This window comes from Phyllostomus hastatus, unplaced genomic scaffold, assembly GCF_019186645.2.
Source record: "Phyllostomus hastatus isolate PE091 unplaced genomic scaffold, TTU_PhHast_1.1 phas_scaffold_78, whole genome shotgun sequence".
NCBI classification, from domain to species: Eukaryota; Metazoa; Chordata; class Mammalia; order Chiroptera; family Phyllostomidae; genus Phyllostomus; species Phyllostomus hastatus.
The window spans coordinates 37,699,280-37,718,672 of record NW_025334041.1 but is presented as its reverse complement, the minus strand read 5'-3'; positions in this window follow the sequence as shown (position 1 = coordinate 37,718,672).

Genomic DNA, 19,393 nt, shown 5'->3' with positions numbered 1-19,393 from the left:
AGAAACATCACCACATTCCCTTTATCCTTTCCTGATACGCAGTCTTTGTAGTTGTGCTCTAAGTGCTGTGAAGATTAGACTGGATGGGCTGTTTTAGAAACAAGCCTTTTTATTTGTCTAGGAGGGAAGTTTAAAGTTCCTAAGCGATTTCCATGACTACTCCCACTTTAAGTCAAAATATAAACAGAAGCAAACACTAGGGTTGAGACACTTGATGAAATGACACTTTCCCAGGAAATAGTACTCCAGACAGGAATCATTCAAAGTTTAGAAAGCTTGTCTAAATTTAATATTTTAAATTTAGTGGTGAATTTTTGATTCAACAGCATCCTGTATATGGATGTTGCACAGCTTTCTCCCAATAAGACACTCATGCACACACATGCGTGCAATCAGATAGATGCACATGCACTGACATTTCCAGGACACAAAGCAAACTTTGATTTCTGATTACCAAGTGTTTTTTTTCCAAGACAAATGTACAGAATTAAAGAAACATTAGCACCAATTACAAGCATGAAATATTTTAATATTTTATTTAATTAATTTTCCATACATTCTTCTGGAATTATTACTCTTTTATGTATTTCTTTCTTTCTACTACTAACTTCCATTTAGTAACTTATTGTTATGACACCATAGGGTATAGGATATATTTATAATGTTGCTATTGCCCCATTCTCTCTACATAAAGGTCTTCAAGATTGAAAGTAACATTCTCTAAGGACTTTTTTTGTAGGCCATTTTAAAACAATGAACAAGAGATTTAAGGTAAGGAACAGAACATATAGTATAAAGCAAATCCACCAAATGAAATTGCATATGCAGAGAGAAAGGATCTAATGGCAGCTTATGTGGAATTTCATTTATTCCTTTGTTTCATATTACAGTGATTAAAAAAATTAAAAATACTAAATGACATGATAGCACAATGTAATACAGTAAAAATAATTTAAAAATCATTGTTACATGCTAGGAAATATGACCCATGCTTTACATGTAGTATCTTAATTAATTCTCAACACAGTCTTATGAGGTAGGTATTATTACTATAAATTTAGCAGATGGAGAAAATTAGTCTCCGGGTCACACATGCTGCTTCATTATAAATTCCTAATAGCCCTATCAACTAATATGTTATTAAGCACTATAATAGTATTTATGATAAACCCTCCATTGTTAACCTGAATAACTCATTTGATCCCAGTTTAAAACATATGTACATTGTAACATTCATGAACTTGTTTTACATTTTTAAAAACTACTTTCATAATCAAATATTCACCAGTCTTTGAAATTTGGAAGCTATACACAGGCATATGCATTGATCTCTGGACTCCAGTCCTGAGCTCTCTAGTCATTTCCATTGCCCACAAACACTGACAGGTCAAAATGAAAGAACTGGTTTTGTAAATACCACTGTAATAAATGGCCACAGCAATAATCATGAGAACATGCTATGTCATTGGCTAAAATGTTGCCAGGGAATGGAATCTTCACATAGTCTCAAAGATCAGCCCACAAGTTGATAAATGTGTGCAATACCATATACCTTTGCAATGGAGAAATCACATAGAAATCACTATAACCTTGCAATGCAACTTAGTATCTTCCAAAAAAAGAGGCAAACTGTCATTATGTAAATCTGATATAATAGAAAGTACATAATATCCCTGTAGTGTTGTTGTCAAAATAGTTTAACTTTAATTTAATCCTGGCTAAACACTCAGACAAACTGGGGAGGGGAACATTCTATAACACAATTAGGTTGCATTCCAAAAGAAAAAAAAATTTTGTATCAGGAAAAACAATTAAACCAGGATAAATAGGGTGAAATAGAGGGGCTATTTTTCCACATTGTAGGAAAGTAAAGAGACATGTAAAACCATTACAATGCAGGATCCTTGATTGATTCATGGATCAGAATGATCAAACAAATAAAGAAGCAAAGAAATATAAAGAGTATAGTTGAAACATTTGAAGAAATTTGAATAAGGACTGTATATTAGAGCAGATTATTGTTATAATTTAATTTTCAAAAGGTTGAAAATATGACTCACCTATAAATATAAAACATGTATGTCAAAAATTATATCTAGCTCACCAATTAATGATGAACCAGTTAGACATTAGAGTTAGATAAAAGATTATAGGATCTAGTTTTCTATAGGCAAATTAATAAAAGAATATTAACATGATATTGTTTGGGCACATACAAAACTAGGGCAATAAATGACAGCCATAGGGTGTTTTTTTTAATAGGTAAAAATCATTTGCAATCTGTGCAGACAAAAATCTGCAAGTTAGCCTTTGTTATTTTAGAAACCTTAGATTTTATCAAATAGACAAATTGATTGAAAATTTACCACCTAGTACAACTGAGTATATCAAGGGAAACTCAGTAGTTGCTTTTGCCTGTGAAGTCTTAGAATTTTTTCATATTGTTATATCAACATTAAAGTTCTTGTGTGTGATAAAGAATACTGCCACACAGGCAAAAGAACATCCAACTTTTACAGTACACATGCTGAAATATTTGGGGATTTCATTTTGTAATGGTGGCAATTACTTTCCCATAATTCAGAAAAAAATACTGTTTGCAGGTGGCCCAAAGCAAACATGGCAAAACTGTCAATACCTGATGGTAAAATTGTCAATACCTGGTGAATCTAGTTGATATTTTACACACGTTTTAATTTTACTAATCTTCCAACTTCTCTGTCATTTGAATTAAAAAAATAAACATTTGAACATATTAAACAAAATATTTTGCTTTTTTGGCATATTTTCTTGTTCAAATTGTATCAGTTTGCTTGTAATTGTGTCATTATTCTGTCATTGGAAGCCATATAGCTTGGAGCATAGGCTCTCAAGTGAGTTTTTATTTCCCCTGAAGGTTTTAAATATCAAAATTCCTACATGCAATCTGTGTATAATTAGAAAATGTAAATATATTCTGTGCTTATTTTTCTCAGCTATATTATTGGGATATAGCATTCAAATTACCTAGCACATATTTAATACTCAATAAGTGCTACCTAATGTAATAGTATTATATTTTATATTTTTAGTAATTACATCACTTGTCTCCATTTGGTCAACTAAATTCCTAGGATTTTTTTAAAGCATACTATGGGTGCAATTCCACAAGCCTCAAAGAGTGTCTCCATGTAATCTGGAGTTGCATGTACTGATTTACAAATACCCTCTGTACCTTTTGTTATTGGTAAGACATTTGACAAGCTCATTTTGTTTTTGCTGGTGACCCCTTTCTGACCAGCATCTCTGAAAAGAAATTCTAGTCACATGCATTTACTTAATAAATGCAAAGGTTTGAAGTAGGAAAAAAATCTTTTAAACATGGAGCTTTGGGTGTAAAAAAAAGACAAGAACCATCTCAAATTAGTCTATTGACCTATAGTTAGATACCAGATTAAAAAAGTTACAGGAACTTGAGTCAGAAAAATGAAAATGTTTGCATGTTTTAATTTTCCTTTGGAATTGGACAGGTATAATTTAAAACAATATCTGGAGGAAAGGATTTGGCATAAAGACAAATCTTTAGGAAGGAAAATGATGCAGAGGCTATTCATCTATTTTTAATCCATTTGGAGCCAGAGTTCTAATATAGCATCTAGTTAGAAGAAAGATTTTGTTCCAAGAAGGAATAAAATTCAGTCCTGGCTTGTTCATTAAGGATCCCATGGTACTTGCAATTTTTAAGGCATAATCCTTTGAAAAAACCCTAATTTATCTGATTACTATAACTGGGTATACTATTTTACAACTTAGGCTCTGCAATAAACTTCTTTATAATTTGGCTTCATTATAAATAGATATTTAATTACAGTTCAGAGAAATGCTACACCAATCATGAATAAAGAATATTTACCTGTACTGTGATTTAAGAGCACTCTACTTTTTTACAATAAACTGTTCAAACCTATTTCAGTTACTCTGCACTCTTTATAAGACTCTTCACAAATATAAATTCATAATAAAGATCAATAGCTACAATGTTGTTTGGTCTAGAAATAGTAAAGTGATGAAAACAACTTTATTTTTAATTAATGAGAATTATTGTGTAAAATGTTTACTTACATGACAGAGAACAGGAAATTCACTCAAAAGTTTCTGAAAAAAATTGATACAAATGTATTGTAAATATATTTGCTCTCATCAATATTTTAGGACTACATTATGTTTCTATTACAAAATTCTATTTTATTTCAACTATAAACTTACTCTCATAAAATTTCTGTTCGAAAGTCTTTTAATTTTATAGTGATTCAACTTAATGCCATGAAAAACATTTTATTGCTTTTATTTAAATGTCAATTATAATAAAAGTTAATTCTATTTTTTAATTTTTTTAACTTGTTGATTTGAGAGAAAGTAGAGAAGGGGAGAGAAAGAGAGTCTGATTTGTTGTTCTACGTGTTTATGCATTCATTGGTCGATTCTTGCATGTGTCATGGCAGAGATCAAACCCACAACCTTGGCTCATTGGGACTGTGCTCTAACCAACTGAGTTACCCAGTCAATGCCACAAATTATTAATTAAAAATGACATTTTCCTTTCAATTTTTATTGGATATTGCTCTTAATAATCAGTTATTCTCAGGCATCAACTTAGATGTGGGGAGTACAATAACCTAATCTAAATGAGTTTAGGTAAGAATACTGTAGCAGTTACTAAATGTTTGGTTTGTAACTCTACTCTTTATTTCCTACAGGATTTAAAAGACAAATGCAGAGAAATATTGTAAATCTATTACTGGGCACACAATACAAAATAGTTTGTGTCATCAACATAAAGGGAAGGAGAAGTTTTTGAAGTAGAGTTTTGTATGCTACTGAAGCTCATTTGGTAACAATAAAAATTTGACTGTTACAGATTTAGGATGTTAATTGCAATTCCTGGGGTACCCAAATAAAGATAACTCTAAAGAGCCTGCATTAAAACTCAGGCAGTGTAACCTGCAGTCTCTGCTCTGTCAAAATAACATAAGAAAGCCATGTTAGGGGAACTGCCCAGCATGGCTAATGACTCAAATCTTTGGAATGTTAAAACAAGGCAAAATAACCTTTGACCTGAGCCTATACAACCTCATTTCCCAAAGAACTGTTCACAAAGATAACAATAAAGCAGTTATTATGACTACTGATTGGACCGAAAATTAAAATCCTTGTGTAGAATTAGCAATACTATGTTATATCTGTGCCAATAGAAACGCCTACCTTCTATTGATATAATAGTTCCCTTTCCTTTTCTCAAAAACACACTTAGCCATTTTCTCTTAATCAGAACACCATTTGTTTTTCTGACTGAAAGAGTGCATACCTAATAACTATTCTCTTTGACCTCAAAACAAAGAAAAAAAAAACAAAAAAATCCTTGTTTTCCTCTTACTTTGAAAGACCTTTTCATTTTTAAGTTAACAGCTTCTCACCATGTTATTCTACCTTTCACTGTAAAGAGGTATTTGAATTATTCACTCATTCACTGAGAAAATATGTATATTGACCATCTAATGAAAACTACTATAATAGATTCTGGCATCATAATGCTGGGCCAAGTATTACACCTACTTTCCAGTAGATCATGGAAATCATTGTATCCATAACATTTTAATTCACTATAATTCATTATAACATCATAGACAAATTTGTAAAAAAGAAAACAATATCTACTCAATAGGTACAGCATAAAAGACATATCTGTTGTACTGGAGACATGCAAATACTATGGAAAGACCTGTAGGTATTAGATTTGAATATGAATTTGTCACTACATAACTCTAGGTCTCAAGTGGTCTCTGTCACCTCTTTGATGGCACTTCTCCTTCTTCCTCTAGAGCCACACTGGTTCCCAAGCTGTTTCTTGAAAAAAACAAGCACATTCTGGTCTTGAGGCCTGTGTATTTGCTATTCCTTCAGCAGAAACACAATCCCCATATGGAACCCTGAGCCTCTCCACCTCGTTTATTTCACTTCACCAAAGAGTTCTTCTCCAGACACCCTACAAAAAGAATTGCATTCCTCCCCAGATATTTCCTACTTAATTTATTCCCTATACCTTTATGTATGTTTTGTCATAGCAGTTTAAATATCTATCTACCTATCATCTATCTATCTATCATCTATCTATGAATGTAAGCTCCATGAAAGCAAATGCTTTATATGTTTTTTTCACTACCGTACATCTAAAATGTCTACAGAAAAATGTGCAGGTCGTGGTTGGCCATCACTGAATAGTTGTTGACTGATGTGGTAGATGAACCACAACCAATATTATATAATTTCTATTACATTTAACAAATTATATAAACCTAACAGTGTACTAATTATGTAATTACAAGATTAAGATGGACTTAATATTTACTCAATTTGCCATTCAGCCTTCAGGTAAGGCATTTTTTAAAATAACTTAAAAGCAAATGTTCACAATATCACTCTTTTCCAATCACAATGTTAAATCATGAAATTATCATTTTTTTTACAAATCTAACATAAATATCTCATATTGGACTTTATAAGTTTCCTTCTTGATAATTAGCAGTGGGAAACTTATTATACTAACTTTTGATATTTAAACTTAATGCTTTCTAACCATAATATTTACCTTTTAGATAAATGTTTACCTTTAATAAATATGTTTCATATTCAAACTTTTAAGTTCTTTCTAAATCTCCCCTGGAAGAAGATGACTTCATTGTCTACACAGTATATTCTCCACTATAAATACTTTACCAATAAAGTAAAATGTTGGATAATCAATAAGTGACCACATTTTATGTGCCTTTTCTCTGGCAAAGAGTGAAGACAGAGACTGACCCTGTGAAGATGGGTCTCCTAGAGTGAGGATTCTACCATCTGGTAAACAAGGCAACCAGGCTAGAGGGGTTCTAGGTGTTAAGTTGTTCAACTGTTGCAGTAAATTTCATCCCATTTTTCTGCCTTTAAGAGGTAGTTGACTAGAAGCTGGAATTATTCTATGTGAATAGCTGTGCTCACTTGTCCAGAACTTTAACAGCCTCCAATATAAAGAATGATATCTATAAATTATTTTTGCTGACATCATTATTTTGAAATTAAAAAAAAAAAGAATGGCTATGACTAAGAATTCCAGTGGCTTAAAACAAAGACTTTGTTGTTAAAAATTTCAGTTGGAGGTGTAAGGAAACACAGGACATGATTCTTCATTCTAGAATTCCCTATTTGGATAAAATGCACAAAAGAAAGTCATGTTAAAGAAAGAGGCAGTCCAAGTATTTACATAATTTTAATTAATTTTGCTGTTTGAAATAATTGTGGGAGGAAGAAGTTGAGGCAGAGAAATGGAAGTAGATTCTTTCCTTTTGAACACATTTTTGACAATAATACCAATCAATGTCAACCAGCATAAATATACCATAGGCGTCATAATATGCTAACAGCAACTTTGAGCTATTATAAATGTTACTTGTACATTGTGGAGACAGAAAGTTCAATTTCACATTAAAGTCACACTAATCAAATACTTCACTCAAAGCGTTGAGCGCGAGTTTGTCACTCTGTCAGTATAAATGGTGCAGAGTATAAACGTGGTTTGGGAAACTCTGGCTTTGGCAATTTTTTAGTATATTGAAGCACAGCAACTTTCCTCCATTTAAAAAATAATTTTACCACTTCAGAGGGATCTAATTATAAAACAACATGTTCAGAAGAAAATATACATATTTCAATGGTGTTTAGTTTTAGAAGATTAAAATGAAATGTACTTGATTTCAGGCAACCAAAAATAATTAAAAGAAAATTTTGACAAATGTGTGTGTGTGTGTGTATGTATATATATCCCAAACAATTTAGTTAACTAAATAACATACTTTCCAAACAAAGATATTTTGTGTAAGAACTGTGAAATTACTATAATGGTAAAAAAAGTAAATTCTCTGTACAAACGTCATTGTTAAAAAATAAAAATAGCTAAAATTTCACATAGAATGGACAAAAATTAAAATGACTGAAAATTACAATTGTCATTAAATGATCAGTCTGGGCATGTGCTTTCAAGTTGGGTAGATGATTATTATTCTATAAGATTAATTTGAAAAATTATAAGTACAGTTGACCTTTGAACAACCTTAGGGTTAGTTAGGGATGCTGAACCCCTGCAAAAAAATTTGTGTATAAGTTTTACTTCCCTAAAACTTAACTACTAATAGCCTACTGTTGACTGGATAAACAGCGGATCAATATGTATTTTATATAATACATATATTACATATTGTATTCTTGCAATGAAGTTATTAAGAAATCATAAGAAAGAAAAAATACATTTAGATTATTACACACATTTATTGGAAAAAAATACAACCTCGCATACAAGTGAATACATGCAGTTTAAACCTGTGTTTTTTTATGGGTAAACTATAATTCTATTCTTTTATAAGCAATCCAACCCTGTATTTGAAGACTAAAACAATAGGGTTCATGGGTTGGATACCTGGGAAATGGATTGGCTGAGAGAGCCAGGTGTCATTGCATTATGCTGTCTCAAGGTACACAGGCCATTTGTCTGAAAGCCTTTGAGATTATGTTCCAAATCCATACATAAACAAAGGTGTGTGTGTGTGTTTTATTGCACTTAAGTCAACATCAAATTTTGGCAAAGAATAAACAAACTGTATAATATCTTCAAGATATTTATAAAGTATAATGCTCTTAATATTCATATGTACACACAAACACACACATACACACACACAGACTATGGTCCTTCAGTGTATTTTTCCCAAAGAGTTAAATGATATGATGTTACTTTACATTAACAGCTACTATGTGCAATTATTAATTTCTCCTAATAATCTGTTTTCCCTAAATAGAGGACATATTGAAGAAAATTTTTTTTTAAATTTTATTTCAGCTTTGTGTGTGGAGGAAAACTAAATGTATTTAAACTTGCATTCTCTGCCCATGACAATTTGAGGAGAAACAGTTTCCATATTATGCTATGCTGACATTTAATTAATCAAATGATGTTTTATGAGAATTTGACATTCAGAGAATCTTATGAGTCCACTGCCCTTTCAAAGCTTTTCTTCTTTGAACCAAGAAGTAATATTTTAATGAGAATATACTAGTTTTCAAAAATATGATGCTCATTTTGGAGTCAGAATTCAATAAATTTGAATTATATTCAATGAATAAAGCATTTTTATTAGCACTTTGGCTAATGTACAGCAGGAAATAGAAAATGTTCCCAGGAAGTTATAGAAAATTAAAAATCAGACCTTGAATAGCAAGGTTACCTAGAGTTGATAATAAGATTGAGCTTATTAATTATTTTCTAAGATTTTAAACAAGATAGAATAATGGATGTGGCCAACTTCAGTAGTTAATAATAGATGAGGATGTGATCAGTTTTAATTAATTAAACAAACACTTACAGACATTTACATTACAAAGACTCAAAGATTTGAGCATCCTGCCTTCAAAAGACTTACAGTTGAGTAACAGAGGAATATACATAAGCAAATACTCATAATACATTATAATAAGTGAACTAATTGAACTGCATGCAGAGTAACAGAAAGGAGAAAGCTGTTGTGCCTCTCTGGAGGAGCCAGGGCAGATTATACAAGATGAAGTGTAGTGACAGTTGTGTACCAAACAGTGCAGTTTTCCCAGTTCAGAGGAGCCAGATCCCTCGATGGCATGTACATAAATTTGGACACAGCTTTAGAATGATGTAAGCCACTGCTGTAATGTAGAAGTGACATGAGAACATGTGTATTTCAGTGATTAATCAGAAAGTAAATCATTAAGAATGTTTCTGTTATGCAAATGAGGCCAAAGTTAATGAATTCATAATTTACTAGGACTGAGTTTACACCATAGTTTTGTTCATGGACTTTACCTTTAGTTTTTGAGGGGCTAAATATTAAACTGTTTTTATGGGGAAGCCATAAAAATTTTCTTATTTTAAAAGATAAATTGTTTATTCACCCAAAAGTTTTTTATTCACCTTTTCCAGTTTTAAACTGCCTTTTATTTTGAGTTAAATACCAGTAATTCAATTCCATGACGGAAAAACAGACAAAGCAGAATCCAGTTACTGATCTAACACAGCTTCTCAACACTCAGTGCTTTTACATATTATCTTTCAGATCAAAGGATCACAATGTTTTATTTTTTTACAATAGGCCCACTGGATGGTTGAGATGATTCCCAAAGAGATCAAATGAAGAACGATATACAGTAAATCAAAGCATAGTAAGTTTTAGTGGCCAATATTTCCTGGGAGACTAGTTGCAATTTTTTAAAAAAGGGAATAATAGTATGAACTGAAGTAGACAGACGTGGTAGGTAGGGTTTTGTATCATTTGAGCTAGTAATTAGTTTTTATTGCTAGTATTGAAAGTAACTCTCTTTTCTTTTGCATGTTTATTTCCAGTTAACAGTCAAGCTTGAACATTAACTCCTTAAACTGATGTTATTAAGATAGTCTAATGTAATATGCCCCTAAGACTGGATACAATCCCTTGTTATATTAGTGGAGCATATTTCATTTAAAAAACATAAATTTATTTTCAAAATTCATCTGATACTTTTATAGCATTAAGTTTCTTTTCAGAGCTGAGTGTAATAAGAGAAGAAAGCTGCTTTAAAGAAAATCATAGAAAGATTTTTGTAAATTGTGTATTATATAATCATACATGAGAACAAAGTATTACAGAGGACATAATTTTCAAACAGAAAATGCCAATAAGTATCTTGAAATGTGAAGTAATCAGATTGACAGAATAAAAGGAATCGAACATCAAAGGACTGTAATGTGTGAATCTATAATAAAACAGAGCAATAAAATAGATAAGAAAAAGTAATGTAATTTTTATTTGCAGAAGATATGATTGTATAAGTAGCCAACTCTAAGTAAACTACAAAAATGAACTGTGCTAATACATAAAATTACCCTAGTGACAAGATTCAAGTTTGCTATATAAATATCATCTGTAACTGTATATGTTAGCAAGACCTAATTAAAAAACAAAAAATTTTAAAGTAGCATAATAATATCAATGATATAAAAATATTTAGCAATTATCTAAAGTTGTTAAGACCTCTTGACTGAAAAATACCAAGTACAGCTGAAAAGATTAAAATAAACCTAAGTGAACTGAGAAATGTAGTATTATTAAATAACCATTCTCATCAAATTGAGGTATAGATTGAACACAGACTCAAAATCTCAATAAGCTTTTTAAAGAAGTTGGGAAGCTAATTGTAAAATTTATATAGCAAGATAGTGGTAGAGTAGGTAAAGCCTGCACACCTTCCTCCCAGAAACAAACTGAAATTAAACTAAATTATCGAAGAATCATTCTGAACAACCAACTAATGCTAGCTGGAAAAAATTAGTCTTATTATCAAGGATTTACAGAAGAAATCATCAAGACTGCCACTCACCCAGGGCTCAGGTGGAGGGAAGGCAGAGCAGATTAGAGTCACATGAAAAGAGTCTGGGGTTCATGGCTCTGTGGAGAAAGCTGAAGAGACAGAAGCCTGGATCTCTGTGTTGAATCATTCCCCACACTGCAGATGCCACCTATCTTGGATAGAGCATTCCTCTCCCTCTGTGCAGCATCAACCTGGGGAAAAATAGTAGCCCTGGCCTCTGTATTCCCTTTTGCTCCACTCAGTGGAACTTAAGCCTGCTGAGGAGTATAGCCAAAAGCTCTTTTAGTGACCTAGCCTAACAGGCAGACAGTAGACAAAGACAGGCAGAAGTGGATCTTGTCAGGTGACTTGGGACTTTTGGTGACCTGCCCCCAAGCCCAATCCCAGTAAAATCCAGATTCGGTGCACAGTGTGGTCCTTTCCATGGACACCCAGGCCCAGCAGAGGCTGCCACAAATGGGATTACTTATAGCTCCAAATAGGTTGCTGAGGGCCAGTCACAGACAGTTTCTTAAATTGGTCTGTACCAGAGTCCCTAGCAAGAGGACCAGAAACAATACACTCAGTGGCCTGATTCAGACAACATCAGAGCAGGATTTGTTAAGCTTCACAAACAGGATATTCAAAAGGAGAAAACCTTGGCAGGCATGAAACCCTGATGAGGCAAATTTTGCTTAATGTAGTCAGCACCATCACAGCAGTTCACATGCAATGGTTGAGGTTGAGGCTCACAGTCAGCCAGCAGGAAGTTTGATCCCACACACAAATAGGTCAATAGCAGTCAAGACTCAGTTACAACAGAAGGGGCCACATAACTGACACAAGGGACATTCCTGAAGCACACAGCTGAGGTGATCAAGGGGACTGTAACAATGGATCCCACAGTACAACTAATATATAAGGTCACCCCACAAAGACTGGGAGATATAGCAGATCTATCTAATACATGGAAACAAACACATAAGAGGCAGCCAAAACTGAGAGACAAAGAAATAGGACCCAAACAAAGGAGCAGGAGAAGTCTCCAGAAAAATAACTAAATGAAATGGAGGCAAGCAATTTACCTTTGAAGATACAGACTTCAAAGATGTTTATAAGGATGCTCAACATCATGAAAAAGGACAGATAAACCATAAAAAGGGAGCAATCAGAAGTGAAGAATACAATATGTGATTAAAACACTGAAAGGAATAAACAACAATTTGAATGAAGCAGAGGATCAAATAAACAATCTGGAAGACAGGTAGAGAAAAATACCAATCAGAGCAGCAAAAAGAAAAAATAAATAAAAACATGAAAATGGTTTAAGGGACCTTTGGGACAATTTGAAGCATAACAACATCCATATCATAGGGGTTGAAGACAGAGACAGAGAAAGAGACTGAGAGCCTATTGGAAGAAACAATGACCAAACAATTCCTTAACCAGGTGAAAGAAAAAAAATACACTGTCCAGGAAGCACAGAGTCTCAAAAAAGATGGACTCAAAAAGGTCCACATTAAGACACATCATAATTAAAATGGCAAAACTTAAAAACAAAGTCTTCTAAAAGCTGCAAGAAAAAGAGAGTTATCTATAAGAGAGCTCTCATAAGACCATCAGCTGATTTTTCAAAAGAAACATTTCAGAACAGAAGTGATTTTAATAAAGTATTCAAAGTGATAAAAAGCAAGGTGGTACAACCAAGACTACTTAACCCAACAAGGTTATCATTTAAAACTGAAGAAAAGAAAAAAAAAACTAAAAGAGTTTATTATCCCAGACTGATATTATGAAAAATATTAAAGGACCTGCTTTAAGACAGAAACAAACAAACAAACAAAAAGAACAGACGGAAATGGTAAAAGAATAAATTGGCAATAAATATATGCATATCAATACTTACTTTAAATGTAAAGGATTAAATGCTCTGTCAAATGACATAGGGTAGCTGAACGGATAAGAAAACATGATCTGTATATATGCTGGCTACAAAAGACTCGCCTCAGAATGAAAGATACACACAGACTAAAGTATAGAGATAGAAAATGTGTTTCATGCAAATGGAAATGAAAAAAAGCTGGGTTAGCAATATTTATATCTGACTAATTAGACTTTAAAACAAAGGCTATAGTAAGAGACAAAGGACACTACATAATGATAAAGGGAGCAGTCCAACAAGAGGCTGTAACCCTTATAGACATCTGTGTACCCAACTTAGGAGCACCTAAATATGTAAAGCATATCTTGATGGCCATAAAGGTAAAGTTTGACAGTGATAGAGTCAAAGTCGGGGATTTTACACACTATTGAAATCAATGGATAGATCTTGTAGACTGAAAATTAACAACTAGATCATGTTGATTTAATTGATATCTTCATGAGAATTTCATCCCAAAGCAACAAAACATACATTCTTTGAAAATGTACACAGAATATTTTCTAGGATAAACAGCATACTAGGACACAAAACAAGTTTCAATAAGTTTAAGAAGACTGATATCATATCAAGCATATTCTCTGACCATAATGCTATGAAATTAGAAATGAATCACAAGAAAAAACCCTGAAAAACATACAAAGACATGGAGACTAAATACATGTTACTAAACAAAGAATGGGTTAACAATGAGATCAAGGAAGAAATCAAAGGACACCTTGAAACAAATAAAAATGAGAACACAACAACTCAAAATTTATGGTACACAGTGAAAGCAATCCTAGGAGGAAAAATCAATTCATAGCAACACATGTCTATCTTAAGAAACAAAAAAAAATCTCAAATAAACAATCTAACTTTACATTTAGAGGAATTTGAAAAAGAACAAACAAAGCTCAAAGTGAGTACAAGGAAGGAAATAATAAAGATCAGAGCAGAAATAAAGAAAATGGAGGCTAAAAAACAATACAACAAATTAATGAAACCAATGGCTGGTTCTTTGAAAAATGAAAAACATGACAAAATCTTTAACCAGATTCATCAAGAAAAAAAGAGAGAATCCAAAACAATAAAATGAGAAATGAAAGAGAAGAAATAACAACTGAATGCACAGGGATATAGTGGATTATAAGAAAATATCATTATCAACAATTAAAATAAAAAAGAAAACAAATTTTAAAAAAGAAAGAAAATACCATTAACAACTATACACCAACAAATTTCACAATCAGAATGAAATGGATAAATAACTAGAAAAACACAATCTTCCAAAACTGAATCAGGAAGAATCAGAAAAACTGAAAAGACAGATTACAACTAGTGAAATTGAAGCAGTAATCAAATAACTCCCAACCAACAAAAGTTCAGGACCAGATGGCTTACAGGTTAATTTTATCAAACATTCAAAAATGAACTAACACCTATCATTTTGAAAGTATTACAAGAAATTCAAGAAGAGGAAGACACCTAAGTTAATTTTACTAGGCAGCATTGTCCTAATTCAAAAACCAGATAAAGCTAAGGCAAATAAAGAAAATTATAGGTCAATATCCTTGACAAACATAGATGCTAAAATCCTCAGAAAAATATTAGCAAACAGGATTCAGCAATACACTGGATGTCTAATACATGGTGTATAAACTTATACACCATGATCAAGTGGGATTCATTCCAGAGATGCAAGGTTGGTACAATATCCATAAATCAATAAATGTGATATACCACATAAACAAAATGGAGGGTAAAAATCATATGATCATATCAACAGATGCAGAAAACACTATTGATAAAATCTAGCACCCATTTATGATTAAAAAAATCTAGCAAACAGAATAGAGGGAACATATAAAGACCATATATGACACACCCACAGCCAACACCGTACTCAATGGGCAAAAACTGCAAGCATTTCCCTTAAAATTAGGAACAAGGCAGGGATGTTTTCTTTCACCACTTATATTGAACACAGTACTGGAAGTCTTAGCCACAGCAATCAGACACAAAGAAGAAATAAAAAGATCCAAATTGGAAAAGAGGAAGTAAAGCTATCATTATTTGCAGATGACATGGTATTGTACATAGAGAACCTTAAAGATTCCACTAGGAAACTAATAGGCCTGATAAATGAATTCAGTAAAGTAGCAGGATACAAAATTAATATACAAAAATCAGTTGCATTTTTATATACCATAACTAACAGAAAGGTAAACTAAGAAAACAATCCCATTCACAATTATCTATAAAGAATAAAATAGGAATAAACCTAATCAAGGATGTAAAAGACCTGTTATGGGAAAGTTATAAGACATTGAAGAACAAATTGAAGAAGATACAAATAAATGGAAGCATGTACCATGTGCATGGGTAAGAAAAATTAACATCACTAAATTGTCCATACTACCCAAAACAATATATGGACCCAGCGAAATTTTATCAAGATTCTAATGATGTATTTTGTAGAACTTAAACATATATTCCAAAAATTATATGGAACTGTGAAAGACCCCAAATAACAACAGCAATCTTGAGAAAGAATAACAAAGTTGGAGGTATCACACTATCTGATATCAAATCACACTAGAAAGCCTCAGTAATCAACAAAGCATGGTACTGTCATAAAAACAGACACATAGATCCATGATAAAGAATAAAGAGATCAGAAATAAACCCCAGTTCTAGTGGGCAATTAATATTTGACAAAGGAGGTAAACATATACATTGGGGTAAAGACAGTCCATTTAATAAAAGGTGTTGGGAATATTGAACAAATATGCACAATGAAATGGAAGTAGACCATGTTTTTACACCATACACAAGAATAATCTCAAAATGGATTAAAGATTTAAATGTTAGATTCAAAATCATAAAAATCCTAGAAAAAAACATAGGCAGACATTTTTCATAGCAATGTTTTTCCTGATATATCTTCTCAGGCAAGGGAAAGAAAAGAAAAAATGAACAAATGGGACTACATCAAACTAAAAAGTTTTTGCACAGCAAAGTGAAAAGACAAACCATTGAATGGGAGAGCATATTCACCAATACATCTGATGATATCCAAAATTTCTTAAAATCTTGTAAAACTCATAACCATTAAACCAAACAATCCAATTTAAAAAATGGGCAAAAGGACCTGAATAAACAGTTCTCCATAGAGGACATACAGATAGCCAATAGGCATATAAAAAGATACTCAATGTCACTAAATATCAGAGAGATGCAAATTAAAACCACAATGTGATGTCACCTCACTACAATCAATCAATCTACAAACAATAAGCATGATGAGGCCGTGGAGAAAATGCACCCACCATGCACTGTTGGTGGGAATGCAGACTGGAGCAGCTACTGTGGAAAGCAGTTTGGAGATATCCGAAAAAATTCAAAATGGAACTCCTTATTACCCAGTGATTCCACTTCTAGGAATTTATCTGTATAAACCTGAAACACTACTTTAGAAGAATATAGGTACCCCTATGTTCATTGCAGCATTATTTACAATAGCCAAAATTTAGAAACAACCCAAGTGTCTATCAGTAGGTGAGTAGATAAAAATGGGGTGGTACATTTATCCAATAGAATACTACTTGGCCATAAAAAAAGAAGGAAATCTTACCTTTTGCGACAGCATGCATGGACCCAGATAGCATTATGTTAAATGAAATAATCCAGTCAGAGAAAGGAAAGGACCATATGATTTTACTCATATCTAGAATGTAAGAACAAAATGAACTAAAAGAAAAATATTATCAGACTCAGACAGCAGGCAGGCTAAGAGCTTTGGGAGGTGTGATGCTAGGTGGAGGGTTAGAGGTATGGAGAAGAAAAGGAAAAAAAGAGAAAACACTCATGGACATGGACAATAGTGTGGTGATTGCCAAAGGAAGGGGTGGTGGGAGGAGGTGGAGGAAGTTATAAGGGAGATAAATGATGATGCATGGAGATATAACTTGGGGTAGTGAGCATAGAATACAATGTACAGAAGAGGTGTTATAAAATTGTGCACCTGAAACCTGTATAATTTTGTTAACCAGCATCACCCCCATTAATTCAATCAAAAATGAAAAAACTATATACAAAATGCAAAGAATCAAAACTAGAATTGATAAAAGGGACATTTGATGTATTTAAACTATTTAATGATTTAAAGGCTTATTTAAATGAGTGCTCATCAAGGCAGTACAGTAATGGTACCAGGATTTACATGTATATAAATGGAACAGAAAAGAAAGTTCCAGCATAAGGCTTACTTATGTATGTTTATTAGATTGTCAACCAAGGCACCATGAGAGTTAAATGAAAAAATAAAAGGTATTTAAGCTCTGGCTGATGTGGCTCAGTGGACAGAGTGCCAGCCTGTGAACCAAAGATGTTACTGGATAGATTCACAGTCAGGGCACATGCCTGGGTTGTGGGCCAGGTCCCCAGATGGGGGCATGAAAGAGACAACCACACACTGATGTTTCTCTCCCTCCCTTCCTGTCTTTCTAAAAATAAATAAATAAAATCTTTATGAAAAAGTATTTAATAAATTGTGCTGAACAAGTAGATATTTATATGGAAAAAAAATTGTGACACTTAACCAAGTATACAAAATCATCAACTCAAGATCTAAGATAAACCTAAATACCACAGCTAGAAACATAAAAGTAATGCAAATACATAGGGAGATATGTATTTGAAAATTTGAGGTAAATAAATATATTTAGGTAGGATACAAAAACATGAACCATATTCAAAAAGAAAATGTATACCTTGGAGTTGATTTAAATTAGAAATTTGTTCATCAAAAACATAGTTTATAGGCAAGCCAAACATTAGAGGAAATACCTAAATATACATATCTGTAACATGCATGTACATACATCTGTAAGGAATAAACTAAATACTAATAATTCAATAAAAATGAACAAATGACTCAAAGAAAAATTCATGAAAGAAGATTCAATTCCACTGCTGGGAATATACACTAAGAATACTGAATCACCAAATCAAAGAACTTACATACCCCTACATCCAAAGCAGCACTATTCACAAAAGCCAAGTGCTAGAAACAGCCTAAGTGCCCATCAGTAAATAAGCGGATCAAAAAACTGGTACATTTACACAATGGAACACTATGCAGCAGAAAGAGAGAAGGAGCTCCTGCCTTTTGCAACAGCATGTATGGAACTGGAGAGCATTATGCTAAGTGAAATAAGCCAGTCAGTGAAAGACAAATACCATATGATCTAACTTATAAGAAGAATCTAATGAACAAAATAAACTAATGAATGAAATAGAACCAGAGACATGGAAACATGGGGCAGACTGACAGCAGCCTGAGGGAAGTGGGGAACAGGGTAATAGTGGAAAGAGGAGGAAGAGACTAGTCAAAGAACATGTATGTATGACCCATGGACATGGACACCGGTGTGGGGATGGACTGTGGGAATGGGGGTTGGGCTGGGTGGAGGAGGGCAGTGGTGGAAAAATTAGGACAACTGTAATAGAATAACAATAAAAAGGAAAAGAAAATTCAAGATTAACTAAGACACATTTAAAGTCACTTTAACACTATGTCATCCAGAAAATACAAATTAATACCTGAATGAAATACTCCTATACATCCACCAGAAGAGCTAAAATTTAAAGAAACTAACAATATCAGAAGTTGATGAGGATGAGGAATAAATAAAAGTATCATGATGCTATTGAGGGTATAAAATGATAAATACACTTTGCAAATGTATTTTTCTGTCTATTATAAAAATAAACATATATTTCCCCTATGACTCAGCAATTTCATTGCTTGGTGTTTATGCCAGAGAAAGGAAAGCATGTCTCACAACAATTTTACACAATAATGTTCACAGCATCCTTACTGGGAGCATCCTTTGACTATCAACAGTAGAGTGAAAGTTATTATTGTGGTATATTCATAAAAATATTAAGAAAAATAATAATAACTAAATAAATAAACAAGTGCTGAATAAGTACTGCCTGTAAAAATCTCAAAGACATAATGAGAGAAAAAGGCCTGATATAAACTAG